This window comes from Heptranchias perlo, chromosome 11 (assembly GCF_035084215.1).
Source record: "Heptranchias perlo isolate sHepPer1 chromosome 11, sHepPer1.hap1, whole genome shotgun sequence".
Lineage (NCBI taxonomy): Eukaryota > Metazoa > Chordata > Chondrichthyes > Hexanchiformes > Hexanchidae > Heptranchias > Heptranchias perlo.
The window spans coordinates 7,631,818-7,639,702 of NC_090335.1; the positions used below are offsets into that span (position 1 = coordinate 7,631,818).

Here is a 7,885-nt window from a genome sequence, read left to right on the forward strand (position 1 = left end):
AGGATGGTGGGTGAATTGTTGATGCTGAGATTGATGTCGAGGTGGTGGTCAGGAGAAGGCCCTCGATGGAGTGGATCACCAATATCTGTTAGGTTCCCTGTGGGCTTTGGGGCTTGGGACACATTTCGTCGCCCGGATCCCACTTCTTTATGCCACTGCTGAGTGTGTGATTAAGATTAATGGATCTTTGATGGACCCCCACCCACCTTTGGTTTGGGAGAGGAATGTGTCAAGGAGGCCCCATGTCAGGCCAGTTATATTTGATCTGCACAGAGTCTTTCCTGCACCTCTTATACAACAGATTGTTGGGACTGTCTCTGTACAAGCCGGGTGTGGAGGCGATCCTTTCAGCTCATGGCGATGATGTCCTCCTCACGGTGAGGGATCCCATTGACTTGCGGAGGATGCACGAGTGCCAGCAGGTGAACTCTGCCATGTCATAGAATCATACAGCACAGGAGGAGGCCATTCAGCCCATCGTGCCTGTGCCGGCTCTTTGAAAGAGCTATCCAATTAGTCCCACTCCCCTGTTCATTCCCCGTAGACCTGAAAATTTCTCCTTTTCAAGTATTTATCCAATTCCCTTTTGAAAGTTATTATTGAATCTGCTTCCTTCACCCTTTCAGGCCATGCATTCCAGATCACAACAACTCACTGAGTGAAAAAATTCTCCTCATTTCCCCCCTGGAGATTTTGCCAATTATCTTAACTCTGTGTCCTCTGGTTACCGACCCTCCTGCCAGTGGAAATAATTTCTCCCTATCCACTCTCTCAAAATCCTTCATTATTTTGAACACCTCGATTAAATCTCCCTTTAACCTTCTCTGTTCTAAGGAGAACAATCCCAGCTTCTCCAGTCTCTCCCCATAACTGAAGTCCCTCATCCCTGGTACCATTCTAATAAATCTCTTCTGCACCCTCTCGAAGGCCTTGACATCCTTCCTAAAGTGTGGTGCCCAGAATTGAACACAATACTCCAGCTGAGACCTAAACAGTAATTTATAAAAATTTAGCATCAATTCCTTGCTTTTCAACTCTATGCCTCTATTTATAAAGCCAAGGATCCCCTGTGCTTTTTTAACAGCCTTATCCACTTGTCCTGCCATCTTCAAAGATGTTGTATATTTGTATTTGCATCCTTCACAACAATCAATTGGGAGAAGTGCATTGGTCATAAACCAACAGGTGACCACTATCTTTTGATTCCAGTTTCTCACTTTGATCCCTCCCCTTGAATTTGTCACCAAGATTCAGTGGAAACTCAGTAGGAGACACTGGGTCTCTCTGCTCTGGTTCTGAGACTCACGTGCAGCCACACCCAGCTTGGAACTTTCCACCTTCAGGTGCTGCACATGGAAGTTCATCCAAAGTGCTGTGCGCTGGTAACAATCTTTTTCTGCCAGATGCACAGCCTAAATTATGATAGGCAGCTCTTTTTCATAAAACTGCAAGGAATACGTACGTCCTTCCAGGAGCTGCCTGTCTTATCCAGGGAGTTGCTAAGAGATCCAGCAGGATTTCTGCCCATTCTGAGGTATTGGCCATTCTGTCTGAGCTCTTCTTCCATAAACCCATCTACACATGATCAGTTTCAGTGACACAAAGGTGGTGGAGAGGAGAGCCCTTGCTGCGAAGGTAAACAGAGTCTGGGATGTACTGGGCAGTGGGTCAGCAGGCTGGATACCGTCAGAGTTATTACCTGCTCCAACATCAACAACAAAAACACCTTGTATTTATATCACATCTTTACTCTAGTAAAATGTCCCAAAGCGCATCACAGGAGTGGAATGAGACAAAAATTGACACCAAGACACAAAAGGAGATATTAGAACAGGTGATCAAAAGCTTGATCAAAGTGGTAGGTTTTAAGGAGCGTCTTAAAGGAGGAGAGAGAGGTGGAGAGGCAGAGAGGTTTAGGGAGGGAATTCCAGAGCTTGGGGCCGAGGCAGCTGAAGGCACAGCCGCCAACGGTGGAGTGATTAAAATCGGGGATGTGAAAGAGGCAAGGATTGGAGGAGCACAGAGATCTCAGAGGGTTGTAGGAGGTTACAGGTAACAGAGATAGGGAGGGGCGAGGTCATGGAGGGATTTGAAAACATGGATGAGAATTTTAAAATCGAGGTGTTGCCAGACCGGGAGCCAATGTAGGTCAGTGTGCACAGGGGTGATGGGAGAATGGGACTTGGTGTGAGTTAGGATACGGGCAAAAGGGTTTAGGAGGAGCTTCAATTTACGGAGGGTCTAAGATGGGAGGCCGGACAGGAGAGTTTTTAATATGCAAGATTCGAGGTGAGGAGGCCATGGATGAGGATTCCAGCAGCCGATGAGCTGACAATTACATCTGGCCTGTAGCCAAAGCCATCCAGGGGCTAAAATCCACAATTGACCCTGACTCAGTTGAGTGTGTCGAGGAGGCTCAGCCATATGGAGCGATTCCGGTGAATCTCACCCATATTTGGACGGAGCTGCTCATTGGCGCGAGGCACCCAACCTCCCTCTGGAAACTCGGTCTCTCAAATTGAGGCATCTCTCGGAGATTCCCTTGGGCCCATTCTGCTCTGAGTGGAGGGATTTCCTGAATAGGTCACTGCTGCATACTCTCCCTCGCCTTCCGTCCCGACATGCCCTCGGGTAATATCCTGCTGGCCGGCAGAGGCGAGAGTCCCCTCAGGAAAGCCCTGTATTTGGGGTTCCTCCTCTGCACCATTGTAGATCTGGGGTGGAGAGGGTTGCATGAACATTCTCCTCGGCCATTTCACAGATACCCGGCCACTTGTCCATTTTGTGGGTTGGATGAAGATATACATTATGTTTATTCACAGTACCGGAGGTTGCAACCCCTGGTTCACTATTTAAAGCGGCCGCGCCTCAAGTTTTAGTTACCTTGAAGTCCTTGTCTTCGGGCACCCAGCGCACAGGGTGGGGGAGAGAGGCGGGGGGTGAGCGGATCAGATGAACCCCTGGTGGGGATGTTCCTGGGCCAGGCTAAAACCACCATCCACTGGAAGCATCCACATGGAGGATTGTTCTGACTGCTGGCCGCTGTTCCACGGCCTTCAACACACCCGGGTGACCTTGGAGAGGGATCGCGTGGGCTCCACCAATACACTTGAAGCCTTCGTGGGCGACACAGGACAGCAACTGTGTCACTAACGAAAGGAACCAGATCATTGGTTAATTTTATTTTTAGTTGCAGACATTTTAGTTTGATTGGACGATTTGTAATCGTGGGGCCCTCCTCTTCACTAATCGTCATATTTAGTCCGAGAGCCATGGGGCAAATCACATTGCTCCAATTCAAAATACTCCAATGTCCAACACACAAGAGCAAATCAGATCCTGTCACATCATTGCTGGGATCTTTGGAATTGACACAATGTGATTGTGAATAAAAAGGCCTCAAGTTTGGAAGTGAATCCATAGAGACAAAGGGACAGGTCACAAGCACCAAACACCAATAGTATGCAGCCCCAGTGGCCTAATGGATAAGGCACTGGCCTCCTAAGCCAGGGATTGTGGGTTCAAGTCCCATCTGGGGTGAGCTCAGTTTTAAACCAACTGCATTCTGAGAAAACCAGCTCTTTGTCCTCATTGCTGAAATACAAAGAGATCAAGAGCAAAGTCACAGGAGGTGTCCTGTAAATTGATGAAACTTTTCCCCAGCAGGGGCAAGGAAACAGCGACAAAACCACTTGCTTTTCACATAAAATCGACATTTTGCCCAACACTCAACTGTACCAATTGCTGACACACAAAAGCAAGTCAGATCCTGTCACGTCATTGCTGGGATCTTTGGAACTGATACAATGTGATTCTGTCTGAAAAGAAAGGGATGGCCCATAAAAAGGCATCAAATTTGGCAGTGAATATATTGGGACAAAGGGACAAGTTGCACGCACCAAGCTCCAATTACACACAGCCCCAGTGGCCTAATGGATAAGGCACTGGCCTCCTAAGCCAGGGATTGTGGGTTCAAGTCCCATCTGGGGTGGAGCAGTTTTTTGCTCTGAAACAAAAGCCAAAACACCTTCTCTGAACATTGCTGCATTCTGTGACAGTCAGGGAGCTTTCCTTTTAACTTACCAACCAATCCAGGGAGTTCCTGTCCACACCCTTCTCACTCAGTCACTTGCTTTCCAATGGCACAAACCAATGCGATGCTTCTACCAAGCTGTGCGCCATCCCAATACTCAGGGAACAATGTCAGCAGCATTTTCCAGGCAAATAATGTCCCTTTACCTCCTTTCCTCATTTTACTGAACACTGTCTTCTTCTTCTCCTCCTCTTCCATGCCTAACAGTACAAGAGGAAACCCATTTCTTGCACTGCTTTCCATCCAGCCGGTCATGCTCTGGGTTTTTCCCGTGTCAGAGTCCATTCTAACATGAACAGTTGTGACCCTGACTCGCAACTCCTTACCAGGACCACCAGATAGATATGATGGGGGGGTCGTTACTCTGCTCCCATCAGACACGAGTACCCCACCAGATGTCAACCCACCATTCAGGGACCAGAACTCTCTTCTATACTTGCCAAGGTTGTTCTGGGAAATCAAAAGTGTTTACAACTGCTACCAATCATTGCTGAAGTGTGTGGAATTGGCAGATATATTTATTGATAAGAACAACGTGAGTGGCGACAAGAACAGGTAGAATGTTATGAGAGCGTAGAGCAATGACCAATTGCACAAAGGCTGTGGTAGGAGCTGTGACCCCAGTGGCCTAATGGGGAAGGCAATGAGTTTGGGAGTCACTCGAGCAAATGAAAGTGACAGACAGGAAAAGACCAACTGGTCTATCTAGCCTGTCCCATAAAGTTGTGCTGCCCTATGCATCTTGATACAGATACTCACCACCCACCCTGAGCCGTGTAATCCCCTGGGAGAGGTGAAAAAAATAGATTGAAAATGTAGGACAATTTGGGAAATAAAATCCAAAAATTCCTCTCTGACCCCTTTAGGTGATCAAAACTAGTCCAGGAGATCACATGGACCCTGATTTATATTATAGGATAACTAACTCTTCCGAGAAACAGGACTTGGAGGAAAGTATTTTTGAAAAGAACTTGCATTTATATAGCACCTTTCGTGACCTCTGAACGTCCCAAAATGCTTAATAGCCAAAGAAGTAATTGTGAAGTGTAGTCACTGTTCTAATGTAGGAAACTTGGCAGCCTATTTGGCAGATGCAATACAATATTGGAAAATGTGAGGTTATGCACTTTGGCAGGAAAAGTCAGAGAGCAAGTTATCATCATAATGGCGAGAAACTGGAAATTACTGCAGTCCAAAGGGATCTGGGGGTCCTAATGCAAGTCAATCAAAAAGTTAGTATGCAGGTGCAGCAGGTGATCAAGAAGGCCAATGGAATGTTGGCTTTTATTGCTAGGGAATAGAATATAAAAACAGGGAGGTATTGCTGCAGTTATATAAGGTATTGGTGAGACCACACCTGGAATACTGCATGCAGTTTTGGTCTCCATACTTAAGAAAAGACATACTTGCTCTCGAGGCAGTACAAAGAAGGTTCACTTGGTTAATCCCGGGGATGAGGGGGCGGACATATGAGGAGAGGTTGAGTAGATTGGGACTCTACTCATTGGAGTTCAGAAGAATGAGAGGCGATCTTATTGAAACATAAAGATTGTGAAGGGGCTTGATCGGGTGGATGCGTTAAGGATGTTCCCAAGGATGGGTGAAACTAGAACTCGGGGGCATAATCTTAGAATAAGGGGCTGCGCTTTCAAAACTGAGATGAGGAGAAACTTCTTCACTCAGAGGGTAGCAGGTCTGTGGAATTTGCTGCCCCAGGAAGCTGTGGAAGCGACATCATTAAATAAATTTAAAACAGAAATAGACAATTTCCTAGAAGTAAAGGGAATTGGGGTTACGGGGAGCGGGCAGGAAATTGGACATGAATTTAGATTTGAGGTTAGGATCAGATCAGCCATGATCTTATTGAATGGCGGAGCAGGCTCGAGGGGCCGATTGGCCTACTCCTGCTCCTATTTCTTATGTTCTCATAAAACTGCAAGGAATACGTACGTCCTTCCAGGAGCTGCCTGTCTTATCCAGGGAGTTGCTGAGATCCAGCAGGATTTCTGCCCAGTCTGAGGTATTGGCCATTCTGTCTGAACTACTCTTCCATAAACCCATCTACACGTGATCAGTTTCAGTGACACAAAGGTGGTGGAGAGGAGAGCCCTTGCTGCGAAGGTAAACAGAGTCTGGGATGTACTGGGCAGTGGGAGAACGGGACTTGATGTGAGTTAGGATCCGGTCAGCAGAGTTTAGGATGAGCTTAAGTTTACGGCGGGTGGAAGATGGGAGGCCGGCCAGGAGAGCTTTGGAATGGTCAAAATTTGAGGTGACAAGCTGTTCGATGAGGATTCCAGCAGCCGATGAGCTGACAATTATATCTGGCCGATAGCCAAAGCCATCGAGGGTCTAAAATCCACAATTGACCCTGACTCCGTTGAGTGTGTCGAGGAGGCTCAGCCATATGGAGCGATTCCGGTGAATCTCACCCATATTCGGACGGAGCTGCTCATCGGCGCGAGGCTCAGAAGTCTCCCTCGGAAAGCTCGGCCACCCAAATTGAGGCATCTCTCGGAGATTCCCTTGGGCCCATTCTGCTCTGAGTGGAGGGATTTCCTGAATAGGTCACTGCTGCATACTCTCCCTCGCCTTCCGTCCCGACATGCCCTCGGGTAATATCCTGCTGGCCGGCAGAGGCGAGTGTCCCCTCAGGAAAGCCCTGTATTTGGGGTTCCTCCTCTGCACCATTGGAGACCTGGGGTGGAGAGGGTTGCATGAACATTCTCCTCGGCCATTTCACAGATACCCGGCCACTTGTCCATTTTGTGGGTTGGATGAAGATATACATTATCTTTATTTACAGTACCGGAGGTTGCAACCCCTGGTTCACTATTTAAAGGGGCCGCACCTCAAGTTTTAGTTACCTTGAAGTCCTTGTCTTCGGGCACCCAGTGCACAGGGTGGGGGAGAGAGGCGGGGGGTGAGCGGATCAGATGAACCCCTGGTGGGGATGTTCCTGGGCCAGGCTAAAACCACCATCCACTGGAAGCATCCACATGGAGGATTGTTCTGACTGCTGGCCGCTGTTCCACGGCCTTCAACACACCCGGGTGACCTTGGAGAGGGGTCGCGTGGGCTCCACCAATACACTTGAAGCCTTCGTGGGCGACGCAGGACAGCAACTGTGTCACTAATGAAAGGAACCAGATCATTGGTTAATTTTATTTTTCGTTGCAGACATTTTAGTTTGATTCGACGATTTGTAATCGTGGGGCCCTCCTCTTCACTAATCGTCATATTTAGTCCGAGAGCCATGGGGCAAATCACATTGCTCCAATTCAAAATACTCCAATGTCCAACACACAAGAGCAAATCAGATCCTGTCACATCATTGCTGGGATCTTTGGAATTGACACAATGTGATTGTGAATAAAAAGGCCTCAAGTTTGGAAGTGAATCCATAGAGACAAAGGAGCAGGTCACAAGCACCAAACACCAATAGTGTGCAGCCCCAGTGGCCTAATGGATAAGGCACTGGCCTCCTAAGCCAGGGATTGTGGGTTCAAGTCCCATCTGGGGTGAAGCAGCTTTTTTGCACTGAAACAAAAGCCAAAACACCTTCTCTGAACATTGCTCCATTCCGTGACAGTCAGGGAGCTTTCCTTTTAACTTACCAACCAATCCAGGGAGTCCCTGTCCAGCACCCTTCTCACTCTGTCACTTGCTTTCCAGTGGCACAAACCAATGCGATGCTTCTACCAAGCTGTGCGCCATCCCAATACTCAGGGAACAATGTCACCTGCATTTTCCAGGCAAATAATGTCCCTTTACCTCCTTTCCTCATTTTAC

The 7,885-nt window shown here is 47.8% G+C and overlaps 3 non-coding genes across 3 annotated transcripts; all 3 read left to right on the top strand.

Moving 5' to 3' along the window:
• The first annotated feature begins 3,467 nt into the window (after positions 1-3,467).
• Positions 3,468-3,540, top strand: trnar-ccu (transfer RNA arginine (anticodon CCU)). The gene has a single exon. It is a non-coding gene; the product is annotated as a tRNA-Arg (tRNA).
• A 378-nt stretch (positions 3,541-3,918) lies between these two features.
• Positions 3,919-3,991, top strand: trnar-ccu (transfer RNA arginine (anticodon CCU)). The gene has a single exon. It is a non-coding gene; the product is annotated as a tRNA-Arg (tRNA).
• Positions 3,992-7,544: 3,553 nt separating this feature from the next.
• On the top strand, positions 7,545-7,617 carry trnar-ccu (transfer RNA arginine (anticodon CCU)). Its single transcript has one exon. It is a non-coding gene; the product is annotated as a tRNA-Arg (tRNA).
• The last annotated feature ends 268 nt before the right edge of the window (positions 7,618-7,885 follow it).